Source organism: Canis aureus, chromosome 14 (genome assembly GCF_053574225.1).
Source record: "Canis aureus isolate CA01 chromosome 14, VMU_Caureus_v.1.0, whole genome shotgun sequence".
Lineage (NCBI taxonomy): Eukaryota > Metazoa > Chordata > Mammalia > Carnivora > Canidae > Canis > Canis aureus.
In genome coordinates this window covers 29,816,046-29,836,112 of record NC_135624.1, presented here as the reverse complement: position 1 = coordinate 29,836,112, position 20,067 = coordinate 29,816,046, and the positions used below count along the sequence as shown (strand labels likewise).

General features: G+C 40.4%; 2 long non-coding RNA genes and 1 pseudogene across 3 annotated transcripts in view; 1 reads left to right on the top strand and 2 right to left on the bottom strand.

The window, feature by feature from the left end:
- Positions 1 to 20,067, top strand: part of LOC144283322 (uncharacterized) — a 220,526-nt gene that overhangs the window by 179,939 nt on the left and 20,520 nt on the right. The window lies entirely within an intron of this gene.
- LOC144282888 (uncharacterized) lies at positions 12,066 to 17,634 on the bottom strand. Its single transcript, XR_013351303.1, has 2 exons — positions 17,451 to 17,634; positions 12,066 to 12,172 (listed from the first exon to the last, which is right to left on the bottom strand). It is a non-coding gene; the product is annotated as an uncharacterized LOC144282888 (long non-coding RNA).
- On the bottom strand, positions 18,361 to 19,305 carry LOC144282887 (3-hydroxyacyl-CoA dehydrogenase type-2-like; annotated as a pseudogene).

Genomic DNA, 20,067 nt, shown 5'->3' with positions numbered 1-20,067 from the left:
AAAGTTTCATGTTTAGAATACAGAATGTTAACTATTTTGAAAGTTCAGAGACAAATGTAAAATGCAAGAGAAACTGACATTCAAATTAGCTGGATTAAAAAATCCATATTAAAAATGTGCAGTGACATTTGGAGATTTTTCATTTCTTCGCTATTATGAGTAATGCTGCTGTCAACAGTCAATTTCCTTCTTTAAAAAATGTTTTTATACACATTTGCTTTCATTCCTCTTGGGAAGATACCCAGGATTGGGAATTGTTGGGTCATATGGTAAGTCTATATTTAACCCTTTAAGAAACTATGAAACTGTTGATCAATGTAGCTGTACCATTTTACACTTCACCAGCAATGTATGAGAGTTCTAATTTTTCCATGTCCTTGTCAACACTTGTTATTATCTGACTTTTAGATTCTAACCATCCTACTGGGTATGAAGTGGTATCTTATTATTCGGATTTGCATTTCCTAATGAATAATGATGTTGAACATCCTTTCCTGTGCTTTTTGGTCATTTGTGAATCATCTTTAGAGAAATGTTTATTCAAATCCATGGCCCATTTTGCATTGGGTTATCTTTTTATTACCGAGTTTTAAGAGTTCTTTATAAATTCCAGATGCAAGTGCCTTATCAGATACAGGATTTGCAAATACTTACTCCCATTCTGTGCACATTTTTTCACATTACTGATGGTGTCTTTTGAATCACAAAAGTTTTTAATGTTAAGTCTGATTTTTCAGTTTTTTCTTTTATTGTGCTTTTATGTTGTATCGAGGAAATCATTGCTTAACCCAAGACCATGAAGATTTTTTTTCTTCTGTTTTCTTCTGAGGTTTTATAGTTTTAGCTCTTATGTTTTGGTCTTTGATAAATTTTAACTATTTGTGGTAGGGTGTGAGGTTAGGTGTCCAGATTAATGCTTTTGCAGACAGATGGTCAGTTGTTCCAGGTTGAAAAGATTTTCTTTCCTGTTTAATTTTCTTGACAACTCTGTTGAAAAACAGTTGATTACAAATGTAAGGCTTTATTTTTGGGCCCACATTTCCATTGATTTATATGTCTCTCTTTGTACCGTACTTTACTATCTTGATTAGTGTAGCTTTATAATAAATTTTCAAGTTGGGAAGTGCAAGTCCTCCAACCTTGTTCTTATTTTTCAGTGTTGTTTGGCTGTTTCAGTTTCTGCAAAAAGAGCTAACAGAGCCTTGTTTTCCTTTGACAAAACCCATTTGGTCAAGATGTTAAAATTTTTTTCTATCTGGTTTGCTAATATTTTGCTAATATCTGTTAATATTTTGGTTTGCTAATATTTTGCTGAGAATTTCTTCATTGCTTTTTGGCTAGTTTTTTTCATTGAACTATATTCTCTGTGCTCTTAATGCTGTTCTCATGAGGAAGTGGGCAAAAAACCAAATTAAGATTCATTGGAGATGACCATGTTGGAAGAAACTTTTCTGTAACACCCATGAGCTTTGGGACAGAATGGAAATGAGATTGAGACTAGATCATAATGTTTCACAATCCACCTCTCTCAGCCATCCTGGAGTCCTGGGCTTTCAGGCAGCACCCTACAGTGTATAAATGCAGGATGGTTAAAGAAGTGTTCAGGTGGCCTTTGCCTAAAGATAAATAAAGAAGTTAAGCAGAGGATTTTTTTTTCTCACAAAACTTTCTCTTTTTCTTCATCGTTACTTAACTATGGGCTAGGTCCTGCATGGTAAGTATTTTACATGTGTTATCCAAGAGAATATTTACATTCATCTTGAAGCACATGGAAGCCAAATAACTTGTTCAGGATTACCCAGCGTACAAGCAACAGGGCAAAGATTCGGGGCTACTGAGTATAAAACTTGTGATGTTCTCCATGCTATGAGGGGCCTCTGCCTTCTTCTTCTTCCTTTCTTCCTTCTTTTCCTCCACCTCTCTCTCATTTATTCAGTTCATATATATTGAGTCCTTACTATAATAGTAGATATTAATATTATTAGCTAATATTTATTAAGCATTTACTTTGGACCAGAAGATATATTTTTTTCCTTAATGATTATTAATATATTTATTTATTTTTATTTTTTTAAAGATTTATTTATCTATCTATTTATCAGTCAAAAAGAAGGAGCAGAGAGCACAAGAAGGGTGAGCTGCAGGCAGAGGGAGAGGGAAAAGCAGACTCCCTACTGAGCAGGGAAGCCCAATGTGGGGCTTGATCCCGGGACCCTGGGATCTTGACTTGAGCTAAAGGCAGATGCTTAACTGACTGAGCCACCCAGGCACCCCAGTTATGAGTACATTTAATTCTTATAAATACCCATAAAGTATATTCTTTCATTGGTTTCATTTAACTCTTGGGAAAATCAGTGTATCAAGAGTTTACATAATCTGTCCAAAGTCACAGATCTACTAAGTGATGGGATAGGGATTTGAATCTAAGTAATCTCTTTAATGATGTCTGCTATAGTTATAAAGAAAATATAATAAATACATTAGACTTATAGTGGGTAAATGTATTTAAATGCTATTTAAGAGACTGAAGAAAATGAGCAATGTATGCACAAGCCATCTGGAATAACTATGCTTAGAGAATCAGGGAAGGCTCTCCTAAGATTGTGATATTTGTTCATGGTTTTAAAAGAACAGGAGTTTGCCAATACTTGGCTGGGCCAAGGAGAGGTCAGGCATGTCAGGTAAGAGGAGCTACATGGACAAGGGGCAAAGAGATGTGATGATGGCCATCACCTTCAAAGAACAGTGAGAAGGAGAAGCAGAACACTGCAAAACAGTGCAGGGTTGTGCAGCAGCAGAGGGGGAGCAGTGCGCAAGGATGCTTTACAGGCTGGGTAGGGAAGGGCTCAAGCCTATGGTTCTGCATCAGAACCCGCTTTCTGAGCACAGAAATGGCTCAGTTCTGACTTAGAGCAGATACCAAGGCAGTAGCCAGAAGACCAAGGGAGCAGAGCCTGACCAGAGCAGGGAAAAAGAGGAAGGAAGCTGGTGCAGGGGGAATCTAATTTCTTACTTTGACTACACCATGTGAATATGGGGCGGCTGTATTTTTCTGTTTTCAGGGCATAATGAAAGAAATTGTGTACAAAATTTAGAGGTGGACCCAATTGGCTTCCATTGCTAACTCAGCTTGGCTCTGGTCTGTGTCCCTGGGCTAATTGCATTACCTGTCTGAAGGTGGTTTTCTGGAACAGAGATAAAAGTACTTGGCTCTTGAGTATATGCTCAGTGTAAGGTAGCTAAATGGCATTATCTTCAAATATTTCCTATTTATCTGGGATTAAAAATGTATGAAGTGCATGTGTGTTTGTGTGTTTTAATGGCTTGATTAGATTATAGTTTTCATAACATAAAATTCACTCATTACAAGTGTTCAGTTTAATTATCTTAGTAAATTTGTAGAGTTAGGCAATCACCACCACAATCCATTTTGAAACATTTCCATCACTCCAAGAAGTTCTCTTGTGCCTATTTGCATTTAATTCCTGCTTCACTCCTACTTATGAGCATTCATGATCTGATTTTTGTCTGTACAGATTTGCCTTCTAAAGACTTTTTAAAAAGGTTTTATTTATATATATGAGAGACACCACAGAGAGACGCAGAGACATAGGCAGAGGGAGAAGCAGGTTCCCTGTGGGGAGCCTGACGCAGGATTCAATCCCAGGACCCTGGAATCATGACCTGAGTCAAAGGCAGATGCTCAACCACTGAGCCACCCAGGCACCTCTAAAGACATTGCTCATAGATGAAATATGTAGTCATTTTAGACATTCCATGTAAGTGGTATATATAGTTTTTTTGCATTTAGGTTCTTAAACTTAGCTTAATATTTGAGGTTCATCCATATTATAATGTAAATCATAGTCTGCTGCTTTTAATTGCCAAGTGGTATTCAATTATATGGATAATACTGCATTTTGTAAATGCATTCATGAATTGATGGGCATTTGGATGTGAAGTGTGTTTCTGTACAATATTGTATCCTACTAGATCCAAACCTACCAGAATTTTTATATTAACTGAGATATATTTTTCTTGGATTAAGTATTTTGAAGAAAGCAAATAACCATGCAGCAAAGACCATATCAGAGACACAGAAGGGGGGAATTTGTTGTCTTTTCTGCCTAGCAATGTCTTTATCACTTATGTATCTATCAGCCATCACTACTTATTTTAGCATTCAGGCGCAGAGTAAAGTAGGCATCCCTACCTGTAGCTCTCAAATTCCTGAAAAAATTCTTTGAGTTACATGATATCTACAGTGGTCCTCCCACCCCCAAGCTGCAGTTTCAGTTACCCATGGTCAGCCACCTTCCGGAAGCAGATGATCCTCCCTCTGACATATCATCTAAAGGTAAACAGCAGCCTAATGCTATGTGACAATACCCACGTCATTGACCTCACTTCACCTCATCATGGAGGCATTTGATCATCTCACATCATCCCCAGAAGAAGGGTGAGTACAATTTAATAAGATACTTTGAGAGAGAGAGAGATCACATTCCCACAACTTTGATTACAGTATATTGTTATAATTGTTCTATTTTGTTATTAGTCATTGGTGTTAATCTCTTACGTATGCATAATCTCTTATCTATGTATAGAAAGAAAATGTAGTCTGTGGAGGATTGGGCATTGTCTATAGTTTCAGGCATCTATTGGAGATCTTGGAATGTATTCCCTGTGGGTAAGAGGGGACTACCATGCCATTGAATAATTCAATTTCATTCATTTTACTGTAGCTGCTAACCATCACGGTGGTCTTCTTCACTTTAGGAATATTTTTAACAATAAGTCTGGAAACTAGAAACATATTTGTTTGCTGGTGAGGCAAGCTGGAAATGAAATCCACCAGAATTCTTCTATTTTTCGTACTTCACGCTTAATGGTATTTTGACTGTAGTAAGTTAAGTAGCCTGTTTGCCTCCATCAGGTGTGGCCTCCCAGGGTCACTGAAGTCATAGTCTTGGCTCTACTCACCCCCACCTCAGAGCACCCATCCCCCTTGTTCTGAATTTCCTGTTCACTTATGTATCTCATTTGTCAGGACTTTATTCCCGGGGGGCTAATTTCTAGTTTTTGTAAACTTAACCTATAGTGTTATGCTTTGCTGATAGTTTGCTGAACGAGTGGATACATGCTAAATAGACTGTTTAGAATTTTGAGGTTTGTTTTTGCAATTGGCAGGTATTTTGAATGTATTCTAGGTGGATTGAAGTGAAAGAGACCACTTCCTGGCCCCATTTGTAATTTCTACTACTATGGTCAGTTATTGGGAAGAAACATCTTTTGGTTCCCTTCATTTACCCGGGGGAGTTTAGTGGGAACCAACCACTTCTCACCCGCTAGCTTTCTGTGGCTGAAGAATCTAGATCCCTAAATAACCTATCCTTTGTGCCCTGGGGTCCTAAAGCTGGCATCCACTTTTCCCTTCCCATCTAAGACTTGGCATTCACAGCCAGTTCATGTGATTCTTGGCCTCTTAAAGAAGACCTGAAAAATAAGCCATTTAAACAAATGGTGGCAACCACTTTCTTACTTGTCTACATCCTTAGCCCAACCCAGATTCCCATTAGGCCTCTATGTCCTTTTTCACAACGAAGCCAGAGCCATCTTTTCAAAGCTCACATCTCATGCCATATCCTACTTGAAACTCTCCAGCAGCTTTCCTCCTACCCAGAGTACAAACTGCTTCGTTTATCACCCTCCCCGGTTCCTGATATGACTTCTGCCCACTTCTCCAGTCTCGTCTCTGGCCTCTCACCTCTTCTCATGTGAATACTCATGGGCAGGACTACTCAGCATCAGAGGTGGAGGATGTAGGTGGTTTTGACTACGAGTGAGCAAGAAGAGATGGGGATAATAGTGAACAGTATAAACAAACTGTGTCAGTAATGGGCAGTTAATTTACTAAATGTGCCGTATGTCCCCAAAAAAGCAGAAGATGGGTGACAGGCCTCAGCAAACTTCTGATACCATGTAACTCTCCGAGCGTGCTGTCACCCTCAGTTGCTGACTACCTCACATTTCTCAAGTCATGATGTGATCCAAACTCTGCAGAGAAACTGTCTGTGCTGGGCTTCCTGAGAGGCCACATTGTGGGTCACAACACAGCTCCTGCAAAAGGGATTGTCTAAGGATAATTTTGATTCTCTGCATTTTTCAGCTTTTGTGCTGATTCTGGATCTCTTTAGTGGGTAGCAATCCCCTCCAATATCAGTGCAGATCCTTAAGCTTTTCCAGGCTTCCTGCATATCCTTACTTCTGACAAGCCCTTCTCTTGCATTCTTATTCTCTGCTCACATTCAAGCTTCGGCCCATGTAGACTCCCTCGAAGCTTTCTCTGATCCTTCTTGGACTGCACTTAATTACCTGCCTTTCTGTGCTAGCAGAGCAGCTTCCAAGCCCAAGAACAGTGGTGCAGTGCTGACTTTATAATTCTCACATTCCTTTTGCATTTATTGCTTGACATTCTTCCATGAAACAGATCTTTCTGTCATCAGTGGGTCCATTTGCCCTGATATACAGTTTTTACCGACAAGGCAGGGTGAGTACTTAATTACTTCTCTTTAGCAATTTGCAAAGGATGATGTTTCTTTAATGACCACCTCAAATAGTGACAAATGAATTTTTATTCCTAGGTTTCTCTGTTTTGAGAATTATTTATGGACTCAACGACTCTGGTAGAACCAGTGTGTTTCAATCCATTATAATCACTGCTTTTTAGTGCTCCAGTCATCACATTCTAGGGCAGCATGAGCTACTTTCATCTGGATCTTGTATCCTTTGGACATACCCAATTACTATTTGAAAGCTTCTTTGCTTTTGAACATGACAGCATGTTCCAAGCTCACCTTGTACCTTCCCTGATCCAGTCCTGAAAGCAGCCAGTTCTCCAAGAAATCCTGATTGTATAGAGTGTAACCTAAGTGACTGGAGTGATTATTGTGATGGCTGACATTGTTGCTAGGCCATTTCAGTGGGCTAAGATAGATCATCTACAGTTAATAAAACCATTCATTCATTTAACATTTTCACTTCAATTTCAATGTTACTTTTATAGTTAATTTTTTATTTTGTAATTGAATCTTAGGTTTTCTTAGACCATCATTAATATAATTCCTCATTTGCTTTATTGTGCAGTGTAAGAAAATAGTTTCAAAATAATGATATGAATTTTATTAATAACATAAAATAGGTTTGGTTGATGTTTCTTTGTAGTTCTTTTTACCCATGGAGCATATCCCACTAAAGTTGTTCAGTCAAAATACTGTGGTCAGAGCATCTTGGGGGGAAAAATAATCGTGTGTGGTTATGTTACTAAATTGATATATGGTTAGATTTATTTGTCTTGGTTTATTTTCAGTCTTAGAAATGCTTTTAAAAATTAGCTTTACTTTTAATAGGTAATGAACTGACATTATTCATGGGGCATAACAGCATAGAAAGGAAGTTTGCTTCTCTTTCCCTTCCACACATTCCCCAGTACATTTCCTATAAGGTGACCACTTTTGTCAGTTTCTTGCTTATATTTCCTATATTCTGTTGTTGTTGTTATTTTTGCAGATGTATGCAACATAGAGATTCTTATTTTTCCCTTAGATAAAAGGTAGCATGTTTTTAAAAAAGATTTTATCTATTTATTTAGAGAGAGCACGTATGAGTGGGGAAGGGAAGAGGGAGAGAGAGAGAGAATCTCAAGCATACTCCTCACTGAACTTGGACCATGACCTGGGGCTCCATCCCATGACCCTGAGATCATGACCTGAGCTGAAATCAATAGTCAGATGCTCAACTGACTGAGCTACCTAGATGCCCCAAAAGGGAGTATTTTATGACTCTTCTATACATTCTTATTTTCACTTAGCTGTATACCTTCACAAACTCTCTGTATTACCGTGTAGAGATTGTCCTCATTTTTTTGTTTTTTTTTGTGACCACATAGTACAGCTGACCCCTGAGCAACACAGGTTTAGCATGCATGAGTCCACTTATACACAGATTTTTTTCAATAGATACAATACAGTACTGTAAAAGTATTTTTTCTCCTTTATGATTTTTTAAAAGAGATTTTATTTATTTGAAAGAGAGAAAGAGAGTGAGAGAGAGCAGATGCAGGGAGGAGCAGAGAAAGGTGGACAAGCAGGACAAGCAGACTCAGCGCTGAGCACAGAGCTGGATGTGTGGCTCAATCTCAAGACCCTGAGATCATGACCTGAGTGGAAATCAAGAGTTGTGTGTTCAACCAACTGAGCCACCCAAGTGGCTCACCCTTATGATTTTCTTAATAAATAATATTTTCTTTTCTCTAGCTTACTTTATTAGATGAATTCAGTATATAATACATACAACATATAAAATATGTGCTAATTGACTATTTATGATATCAGTAAGGCTTCTAGTCAACAGTAAGCTATTAATACTTATGTTTTCAGGGAGTCAAAGTTATATGCAGATTTTTATGTTTTCAGGGAGGCAAAGTTATATGCAGATTTTTGACTGCATGGGGAAAGGATTGGCACCCCTAACTCCTGCATTGTTCAAGGGTCAACTGTACTCCATTGTGCATATGTACTGTGGCTTATTGAGCCATTCTGTATGGCTGACTATTTGTCTTTGATGTTTTTACTTACAGACAGTGCTACAATTAATGACCATATGCATTCGTCATTTCATTTTTTTTATTGGAGTTCAATTTGTCAACATATAGCATATCACCCAGTGCTCATCCCATCAAGTGTATTTGTCATTTCATGCTTTATCAGGATAGATTTCTGGAAATAGAATTAATGGGTCAAAGAGTGAATGGATTGTAACATCAGTTGGTACTGCCAGAACCCATGGGGCTTTATCTCTGTGCAGTATTGGTCCTTAAACCGATTCACAGTGCAAGTGAATTTATTTTAATAAGATATTTTGAAAACAGGCATATTGGTACTTTTTAATACTGGGTTGTAAGGAATTTAATCTGCCACTATTCCTTTTCTGAAAAAGAAAATAGAAACAGAATAAACTCAAATACCAAAATATCTCACACTCTGTTGTGATTATTGAAATAAGTAAACACAATTTTAAGGAGTGTTGCTATGCTGTAGTAGGGGCTAGAGATACAGGTGTCTGTTTGCCCTCATGGAGCTTACTGTCTGGTTGGGCAGCTGCAGTAGACATTACACCCAGTGGCGCAGTCAGTGGTGTAATTGTGGTGGCAATAAAGCTTGCGAGACAAAATGAAGGCATAGACAGAGGTGACAGGAAGGCATGTCCTCACCATGGGCTTGGGGTCAGACTTTTCTGTGACATTTGTGGGAGACCTGAAAGATGACTGATGATAAGATGGAGAAGCCCTGAGGAGCAGAGGGAAAGTGTAAGAGAGCCATTCAGAAAGAGGAAACAAAGGTTGTGGATTCTGAGGTCAGAAGAGCGGTTGTTGCAGGTAATGAAAAGAAGGTCAGTGTGGCTGAGCGCAGAGAGGCAGGGTGAGAGGCATGCATCGCCGCCAAAGGAAGACACAGGGGTTAGTTCTTGAAGCAGCACTAGAGGCACCTCATTTTCTGAATCTTTTGCTTTTCTGCACAGTGTCTGGCATATAACTGGATAGAATTAAAAAGAACTAAGTCATTTTTGAGTTAACTGGGGTAGGTCATGTGAGCATCAATTTCTTGGGTTAGGATTTTGGACTTGTAATGTCTTAAATTGGTCTGGGATCATTAGGGGGCACTGCTGTCCAAGAGCTGTTGTCTTCAACACTATCCCAAGACAGCATACAAACAAATCTGCAGGCAAACAGTCTTCCATTTGAAGAGTGTTAGAGCTGAAAGACCTTTGGATCACTTGCTGTGATATCCTGTAACACTAGTGTTTTCTGTGGAGCACTGGGATGTTCTGGTGCATCCTCCAAAGCCACGATCTTCCAGGAAATTGTCCTGTTTTGTCCTCACGACAGCTCTAGGAGGTGAAGACTAAGTGGGTGAACTTTGTCTTTCTGTATCCTTAGCAAGATGGACTCTCCTCGTTATTGACAGTAATGGGTAGAATTATCACTATTCTCTTTTCCCCCAGGAGTGAACAAGTAAATTTTTCAGGAAGAGAGCCAAAATAAACAAAAATACCTTTAGGTTAGGGTGTGAAGGTCTGGTAACAATCTAGGGAGGATTATCTCTATGGGAGATTTGTACTTTGATGGCTTACTATCACCACCATCACCGTCATTGCCACTAAATGACGAAGACAAACAGCATGACCTAGCACTTCCACCATATACTGACACCATGCTAAGCATTTTACATGGATTAAGTCATTTAATTCACAGAAGATAAGAACTGTTGTGTTCCCATGCAGAGATAGTGCAACAGCAAGTGTTGCTACGGCAAGGCAAAATTGTGTCCAGCACAGTGCTAAGCACTTCCCCAGTGATAACTTATTTAACACGTAGAATGATAGTATGAGTGGGGGACTCCTGCTGTCTCTGCCCTGCAGGTGAGAGAATTGGCTCTCATGGTCAATAAGCTGCAGAGCTGGCATTTGGATCTCAACCATCATAACCATTCACTCAGCCTTCACAGCACCAGTGTCACAGACATTGTGGGGCAGAAGGCTAAGCTTGCCTCTTTGTTCCAAGGTATGAATGTCATAGTCCGATCACCTCCTTGCTCTGAGCCCAGTCAGTCTCCTTCTGTAGGGCTTCTGTGCTCCCCATCTAGCTGGTTGGTTCTGAGGATTAGCGGAGGTAAAATGGAAATCTGTGGCATTTGGTTGAGTGTTTAAGGGATCCTTGCTCTGGAACTTACTATCTGTGGCGTCATCCAACATGTGAACTCTCTGGACCCTACTTGCTCATTTCTCTGACCCCTCAGAGATGTATGTCAGCATACTGTTAACACCTAATAACAACTTCTTGCTCTTCATGCAGTCTGACTGACTTTTCATGCCTATTTTATGAAATAGGTACTACTATGATATACACTTGGCAGATGAGACTACCAAAAATGGACAAATTTAAGGAACTTGCCAACGCTCTTATTATGTACAGGAGCCAGGACTTGAATGCAAGCAGGCATTCCTTTACCTGCCCTGCCATCCCCAATGTCTTTGAAACCAGGCAACTCCAGGTTTGAATCCAAGCTCTGCCACATTCCGGATTCCTGTCAGAATAAGTCACGTAACCTCTCTGAGCCTTAGTTTGCACATTTGTCAAGTCATGGTCACGGGGAGGACTGACAGAGATGGTCTATGCAAATGCCAGAGCTCAGAGTCCAGTACTGTGTTACCAGTACATAATCAGCTGGTAACAAATGTTAATTCCCTTCCAGTGGGAATGTTGGTGAGATAAATTGCTCTCTGAAGGCTGATGCAAGGAGAAGTGCCTACCTCAGTCCACCAAATGAGACTTCAAGGAATTAGGTTGGGCAGCTTCAATTGATCATCTTGTAATTTCCACAACTGGATGCAGATAAGCCACACACATCATGGACTAATTACATTTGTCACTCCACTGAGCCTGAAGAATACATTGTGGTATCTTTGCTATTAAAATGGGGTTCATTTAATTAAACCCAAGGAGCTCTGCAAACAGCCTATGGTATTTTAATTCCAGCAGACTGTATTTAATCAGAACAACTGCCTATGCACCTACTGATTGTGTTTCTTTTGGATCAAATTCTAAGCTTAATGTGCCATAGGATTGCACTATTGACTGAAGTTGATGCGAGACTAGTCAGGGAGATTACAGTAGTTGGCTGGGAGCTGAGTGGTTACTGTTTTCACGGCTAGTTATCTCAGCATTTATTCTTGTTATTAAAAAAAAAAAGGCCTTAATAGGTAGGAGAAGATTATTTTGTCTTTCCCCCATTGACTTGGCATGCATGCATTTCTTTATTCATTTGACCTTCACGTATTGGGGCTTATGGGTAGCCAGGCACCACACTAGGTACTATGGGATAGCGTGATAATAATGCTTAAGAGCTGGTTCTTGAGGTCTGAGGGGGAAAAAGATCCCACAATATTGGAACTTAGAATAATGCAAAGAGTCACAGTGTTACCAGAAACCTGAAATTACTCTTCCATTTTCCAGCTATGTGCCTTTGGGCAGGTCACAACTTTATTGAGCTCCAGATGCCTCGATTGTAGGATTGGGGTGACAGTGCCCACTTCCTTGTGTTGTGGTAGCGATCTGAGGAGAGAGAGAGTACATAAAATGCAAATGTTAATATTGCAATTTATATGCCTGTGGCTATAGTATCAGTATTAACTAGATGATGCTGGACAAGTTAATCAACCCTAGAGGAAGATACCGCATCTGTTTACTTTTACCATGTGCCGAGTGCTGTCCTAAACATTGCATAAGTTATCTGACTTAGTTTCCATAGTAACAATATGAAATAATTTTGGTTTTAAGCCTATTTTTCAGATGCAAAAACTGAGGCAAGAGGCAGAGTGACTTTCCTAATGTAACACTGTTAGTGGCGAAACTGAGATTTGAACCCTGGTCCCTGGCTCCTGAGGGCTCAGCACTCACCACTCTGCTGTCCTCTTCCTGCTGTGCAGTGAGCGTGCAGTGCGTAGGGCCCCTTATGTTGGTCTGGTGCTTCAGATAAAACCCTTGTATCGTCTGACTCTTTAGGAAAGCCATGGCAGGTGTTACGATCTCCACCTGACAGGTATGGAAACTGGTTTTCAGTTTTTTTTTTTTTTTATTTTTATTTTTTATTTTTTTATTGGTGTTCAATTTACTAACATACAGAATAACACCCAGTGCCCGTCACCCATTCACTCCCACCCCCCGCCCTCCTCCCCTTCTACCACCCCTAGTTCGTTTCCCAGAGTTAGCAGTCTTTATGTTCTGTCTCCCTTTCTGATATTTCCCACACATTTCTTCTCCCTTCCCTTATTTTCCCTTTCACTATTATTTATATTCCCCAAATGAATGAGAACATATAATGTTTGTCCTTCTCCGACTGACTTACTTCACCCAGCATAATACCCTCCAGTTTCAGGAAGTTAACTGATCTGCTCAAAGTCACAAAGATAATGTACCACAGAGTATGGCATTCATTTTATTTTTTATTTTAGCAAATCAAAATACTTTGTACATTATTTGATATATGGCAGTTTCACCTAACTTTAGTTGTGGTAGTCTTACTGTGTCATAAAGTAATTAAACCCTTTCTGACTCATATAATAATATTTTACTTTCTGAATACACCTTAAATTTTAAACTACTTCTCTGTTGTTGGACTTTTTCATCTTATTTGGGAAAAAGGTATTACTCTTGCTCCCACTAACATCCTTTTACATAAACCTAGATCTTTGTCTGGATTAATGATTGCTTCCTTAGCAATTAGTCCAGGATTAATTCTTAGGAGTGGAGTAACTGAGTCAAGTTGTGAACTTTTCACCTATTACTGTTCTCCAAGACCCAGTAACTACTTAATGCATACTTGTTGAATGAACGAGAAAGGTATTTACCCCAGCAGTGTGTGTAACCCTTCCATATCAGTCTGGGTTTGGTCAAGAAAATTAAACTACTTACTACAAATTTCCTAGGGAAGAGAGCTTCGAGGAATTAGGCTTACAGGAGTGTGGGAAGGGTGTACCGGAAGTTGGGAAGATCTATTGCTAATGACTTCAGCCCAGGGCGGGTAGAGAGGTCAAAGCTCATGGAGATGTTGGAGAGTCTACTACCACCTGTCACCATGATTGCAGAGTGGGAGCTTATGGGCAGGTCCAAAAAGTCACTGCCTCTGGCCCCTAGGGTTCCCTGGCTTCTGCTTCACTTCTGGCTTCTGCATATTTCCATGAGTTCTTCCCTTTGGGAGACTCTAACTCTGAACCGCCTAGGAAGGAGATTTTAGGAAATGCAGGTCATGCCTTAGAAGGGAGTGGTGGTGGTGCTGACTGCTGACAGTCCATGATGCCTCCTTTTTATAGACTCAGCAGAACTTGATGGAACCTTTTGTTGTTCTTGGCAAATAGGAAAGAGAAGAAGTGATGTTATATTTTAATTTGCATTTTAAGAAATGAGCATGACTCATTGTTTTCAAATAATTATTAGTCACTTATTTATTCAACAATGTTTCTGAATACAAGTTTTTTGGGAAAACTTGATGAATAAGGTGGGCAGTTTCTGCTCTCATGAAACTTACATTCCAGGGCAGAGAAATGAGAAAAAGGAACAACTAAAGGAACGAGGTAATTTTAGAGAGTAATAGACAATAAAAGGAAAAAGTGTGGAGGGGTTTGAAACGGGCAGAAGAGATTGCTGAATATCCTTTCTGTGAATCTGGGGTCTCTGGAGATTATTTGATACTACAGAGGTGGGGATGGAGTCTTTATCTACAACCAGGCCATTTTACAACTGTATAGACATAGAAGTTGTAGAAAACTGTTAGTAATGCAATTAATTCCTGTCCATAAAAATGCACACTGTGTCTGGTGGAATGCATTTGATTATCACCCTGTCAGTTTTATTTTTTTCTGGTTTAACATCAGCTTATAAGTTGATCTGAGCATTCCGTAGCTGAATATCAGTGTGTGGCACTTGGACTTCTCTGTTGAACTGGTTGTAACATTTCACTGGTTACCTCATGAGTTTTTGAGTTAAATAAAATCTCTGATACATGTTCATTTTATATGTATATGAGAATCATGATTATATGTTCTATTAAAATGTATAACAGTTTGGAACAATAAATGAACAAGATAATTTATTTAAAAAAAGATTTTATTTATGTATTTGAGAGAAGACAGAGATAGCAAGAGAGATAGTGAGAGAGAGCATAAGCAGGGAAGAGAGGGAGAAGCAGACTCCCCATTGAGCAGGGAGCCGGTTGTGGGGCTTAATCCCAGGACCCTGGGATCATGACCTGAGCCCAAGGCAGACACTTAACCAACTGAGCCACCCAGGGGCCCTGAACAAGATAATATCTGATGGTAATAAATATCAAGAAAATGAGACAGGCATTGTTCCAGATGGTGACTGTGGCGAACATGGGAAGAGGCTGATTTGGCTTGGGTAATCAGGAAAGGCTTGCTAAGGAGGTGGCATTTGAGCTGGGACTTGAGTATCCATTCAAGGAGATGTCATGTGCAGGCAGGAGGGCAGAGTGTTCCAGGCAAAGTGAACAGTTTGTGTAAATGGCCTGAGACAGGGACAGGCTGTCATATTCGAGAAACCAATTTCAGTGAGTAAGGAGGTGAATGGCAGAAGGTGTGATCAAAGATGGTAGTGAGGGCCAGATTACATTGGGCCTTGTGGGCCATGATGAGGATTTAGAATTTTATTATAAGAGCCATGAGAAACTATTGTGGTTCTGCATGGTGGTTGTATAAAATTAAGTGTCATCATTCAATTTTTATCAGAGAATAGATTTGTATATCTTCTTCTGTGAGTGTTCTGTACCTCCTCAAACTATTATTAAACTTGACATTTTAATTAGCTTATCAAGCCGTATTGTGAGTAAAAATACCTTATTTTGATTAATAATTGTAAACCAGTATCATCATGAAAGTAATACACAACCATTGGAGAAACATTTGCAAAATTAAAAATGCACCAGGAAGAAATAAAAATATTTAGCTTTTGGAAACGTGTGTGTGTGTGTGTGTGTGTGTGATGTAATATTTTAAATTTCTAGAGTATCTCAGTGTCTTGGCCACCTTGAACAGGCAGAGAAAACTTACAAGACATCTTCTAAGATCTACTACATTTAGTGATTTACAAAGTTTTTCTGTGGCATCTACTCATTGGGCAATAGCAGCTAATAGGTACTCCCTGGAAGCAGCAGGTGCCAGAGACACCTGAGGCTTTTGCCCCAAACCCAGTTCATTTCAGGTCACACATCTGCTCTTCCTTCCTCTGAGAGACACCCACTGGGAAGGCTCTTCCGGCCTGGCAGTCCCAGGGGCAGGTGGTAATCTCTAGCTTGCCCTCCCCCACACACCCCTGCCACCCCATCAAGGAATGCATCTGGGAAAAAAATAACTAGTGGAAAGTAAGCTTGAACAAAGAAAGCAAGAGGAAATTCAGTGGAGATGCCCAGAGGCCTGTATGATAGGAAGCAGGAAATAGGCATTCTTTTCCTGCTTTTTCTGTGAAATAAAGGTCTATTATTTACTTAAGGATTGCTATGTAAGTCCAAGATTGACATGAGGTCAGAGAAAGTCCTCTTTTTGGGTGGACACTACTCTCATGTTATAATGGATGAGAATGACCAATGGAAAATGGACTGACACTCTCACAGTGAGGTCTCTTGGGTCTACATTTCTATTAATGAATATGACATGGGAAACAGTTCCAGAGGATATCTCTCTGGATGATCTTTCTTTGTTAGAAGGAAGACTTTTTAGGTCAAGGGAAGACTTTAACGTTGAGGCAACTTGGGAATCATTGAAGTGTAATTGACAATGACCAGACCTTGTGGTCGAGACTAGAACACAATTATGAAGAGCTGTGACTTAACTACTATTCTAACATGGGGTTAAGACCCAGGAGTCAGGCAGACCTGAGTTAAAACCAGCTTTGCCATTTAGTGGTTGCATGATCTTGGGCAAGTTAATTAACTTATCTTTTGTGCTTAGCACAATAATAGAAGGGCACAGTCTGCATGTACCCCAGGGAAAAGGAATGAAATCCTCAGAAATAAGCAAGGTTCATGTAATCCCATCTAGGAGGGAGGAATCCAAAAGAGAGTAGGCAGGGACATTCCACAGGCTCCTGGGAGATGGGTTTTATTGTGGTGGGGGCAAAATGAGTTCTTTAGTTGGGACAAAATATTCAGAACTACAGATATCATTCATTGTTATGATTAACTCTGTATCAAGCTACTTTGTTTTGATTAATTCAGTATTCTAGGGTTTTCATACAGCTAAAAGTGAGTGGAGATTTGACTCAGGTAATCTGGCCGCTGGATCACCTTGCACAGGCTAAATAATTTGAAGAGTCTCAGTTTTCCTGTCTATAACTTGGAAATTATGTGTATTTTCCAAAGTTGCTGTGAGGATTAGATTGGAACACAGTAGATGTTTCTTAAATTCAGCTGCTTTTCCTTATCAATGGATTGATTCATTCAATTAACAAATCTGTCTAATAGACACAGTACCATGTGCTTAGGGATACAGCAATGAACACGAGAGATACAGTCCCTGCTTTGGTTCTTTCATAAAACATATTCTACAGGAAGTTGAACTTTAAAAAGTTATTCAAATAAATATATTAACAGACAATTTTGTAAGAGCTATGAAAGGGAGAGGAACAGGTACATTGACAGATTCCATTTAGGTTGGTGCAGAGGTGGTCAGGTAAACCATTCTCTGAAAAATAGTAATGCTTTAAGCTGATGCTTGAATGGTAATGGAAATTAATTAGATAAAAAGTTTGGTGGGTGGTGGAGAGAGCATTTCAGGAATAGAAGACAGCATGTTCACAGATCCCAAAGTGGCAAAAGACTTACTGGCCAGAGTAGAAGTGAGCCAGGGAACAGCTGTCCCTATAGAATTAGAGGTTTAAATTCCATTATTCTCTCAATCTTGTGTGCCATAACATTCTCTTCCAAGGTGTTCAAGGCGTAGAATCACAAAGTATCCCACCAAAGATGTCTTTCTCTTCACTCATGCTTACTCCCTGAAAAATAGTGAATTGGCTTCTTGGGACTTGGAACTTGAGTTGCTAAGCTAGAGTGATTTTATGTTCTAGTTTGTCCAGGACAGTCAGTCCTGGTATCTGCACATTATCCCCAAGTAATAATTCACAGCATGTCCTTTCGTTCTAAAGTCTGTCCTGTTTTTGGTGATTAGTTATGTGGTCATCCGACCCTTAACACGTGGGATTTGGCCCCAGACTGGGAGAACTCATTCATTGTGTTTCTGGTTGTCAGCATGAATGGGGTGATGTTCCTTTTTGTGATCATTGTATTTAAAGCTTTGAGAATGATATCTGGTTGGGAACGGCCATTAAGTAAAGAGTGGCGAATATTATTGTTATGGTGGTTGTCATAATCTTCTGTAGGGATGATGATTTCTGCTGACAGAAGGGTCCCACAATATGGGAGATCCGCCAATTGACCAGAATGTTTAACTTTTCTGTAGGAGGAGAGGGAATAATATTTGGATGTCTACTCTAAGCCAGCCTCAGTGCTGGATACTCCTTAATACAGTTCTATCCAAAAATGTTTTTAGATCTGTGTTTCTTTTGTTTGTATGTTTATTTCTTTTTTTTGTGTGAGAAGTAGAGACTTTATTAGGTACAGAGTGTGACTGCTGGGCAGAGTCATGGAATGTCTACTGGACTTCCTCCCAAGCTGCAGTACAGTACTCCAGGGGAAGGAGGAGCAGAAGAACATTTGTTTTCTCTGCCCTCTCCCTTCAAGGCTGCATGCGGATGGCTCTATCCAGCTGGATGACCTCTCAATTGATGGCTTATACCAGATGAGCATACTCAGCAGGGTCACCCAGTCGTCTGGGGAAGGACACCTGGTTGGCCAGAAAGTTGCATACTTTTCTGGAAGGCTGGTCAGCAGTAGGGTGCCAAATAGGTCTGGAGCAGTGGCCATCACTTGGATGACCATGGGAGCTAGATGCTGAGTAATGGGCTGTGTCATGCCCACTGTGACACACTTGGAAGCAGAGTATGCAGCTTGTCCAGTGTGGCCCTCCAAGGCAGCCAGTGCTGGCAGTATTATTATTATTATTATTATTATTATTACTAATTTATTTATTCATGAGAGAAAGAGAGGCAGAGACACAGGCAGAGGGAGAAGCAGGCTCCATGCAAGGAGCCTGATGTGGGACTTGATCCTGGGTCTCCAGGATCATGCCCTGGGCTGAAGGTGGCGCTAAACCGCTGAGCCACCCAGGCTGCCCCAGTGCTGGCAGTATTAATGATGACCCAGCATTGGCCTCCCTGGTCTGGTTGATTCTGGCGCATCTCACCAACCACCAGGTGGAACATATTAAATGTGTCTATGAGATTACATCGAGAACTTGCTGAAAGTCTGACAAGGTAGGGGCCTGATTTTTCTTGAAGTTGTATGTCTAGATGGCCACTACACTGTCTGTCCAGTTGACTGCCAAATCCACCTGGCCAAACTTTTCTTTTATTAGAGTCAGGGCTGCTTGCACATTCTTCTCTGAGGTCATGTCTCCTGGGGCAAAGGGACAGCTCTTCCCTAACTTCTTGGCTTGGGCCTCCCCATCAGAGTTACGCAGGTCCAGAAGCACAGCAATGGCCCCTCACCCCACCAGTCGCTCTGCCATGACCAGACCTAGACTGGAGACTCCTCTGGTTATTAAAGTAACTAGGCCCTTCATGTCTCTGACATGCCACAGCCATCTTTGTGTCTCTAGACATGGTTTTTTTTTTTTTTTTTTTTTTCCCTCCTCTTGCTTATAATTCTGGCTCCAACCCTTATTGACTGGGTGTCTTAAGGAAGGTCTTGACCTAGGTGGACCTCAATTTTCTCTTTTGGAGGAGGTTTTTAAAAATGGGAGTTCAAATTCAATTGAGGTGATCAGAGAGTAAGCTCAGAATGGAACTATAAGGAAAGCTGTAATTGTATTGTTTCTTTTGTTGGCTGAAGAAAAGAGTGCTTAGAGAATAGGCTTTGAGATCATGCCACTGAGCCACCATTGCCACCTCCAGTGTGCTGCTTTGTCACCATGTGGAACGCACCCAACACCAGCTCTGTCTGTGAGTCATAGCCAGGGGTAGGGGCTTGGCCGCAGAGCCTGATAGCACCACTGGACTCTGGTTTAGTATTGGGGATTCAGAAGCTGGGCAAGAGTGAGAAGTGGTTTTTCTGCTGGCTGCCCTGCTTTTGCTTTGTCTTCTCTTTCTAGCACATGACAGGATCTGGCAAAGGTAGTGGTCAGGGGAGCAGGAGGGGGGAAGTAACCTTTTCTCTCATTGGGGGAGAGTTGTTCCATTGAAACGTGAAGTTCAACTTCACACGACTGGGCCCTTAGCTGGCTGGCAAAGGGCAGCATGTTAGCAAACAAAAGTGTTCTTATGTTTTTGTCAATGAAAACTCAGTAAACCGCAGGAAGAGATGATAGAGCCTTTCCCACTTCATC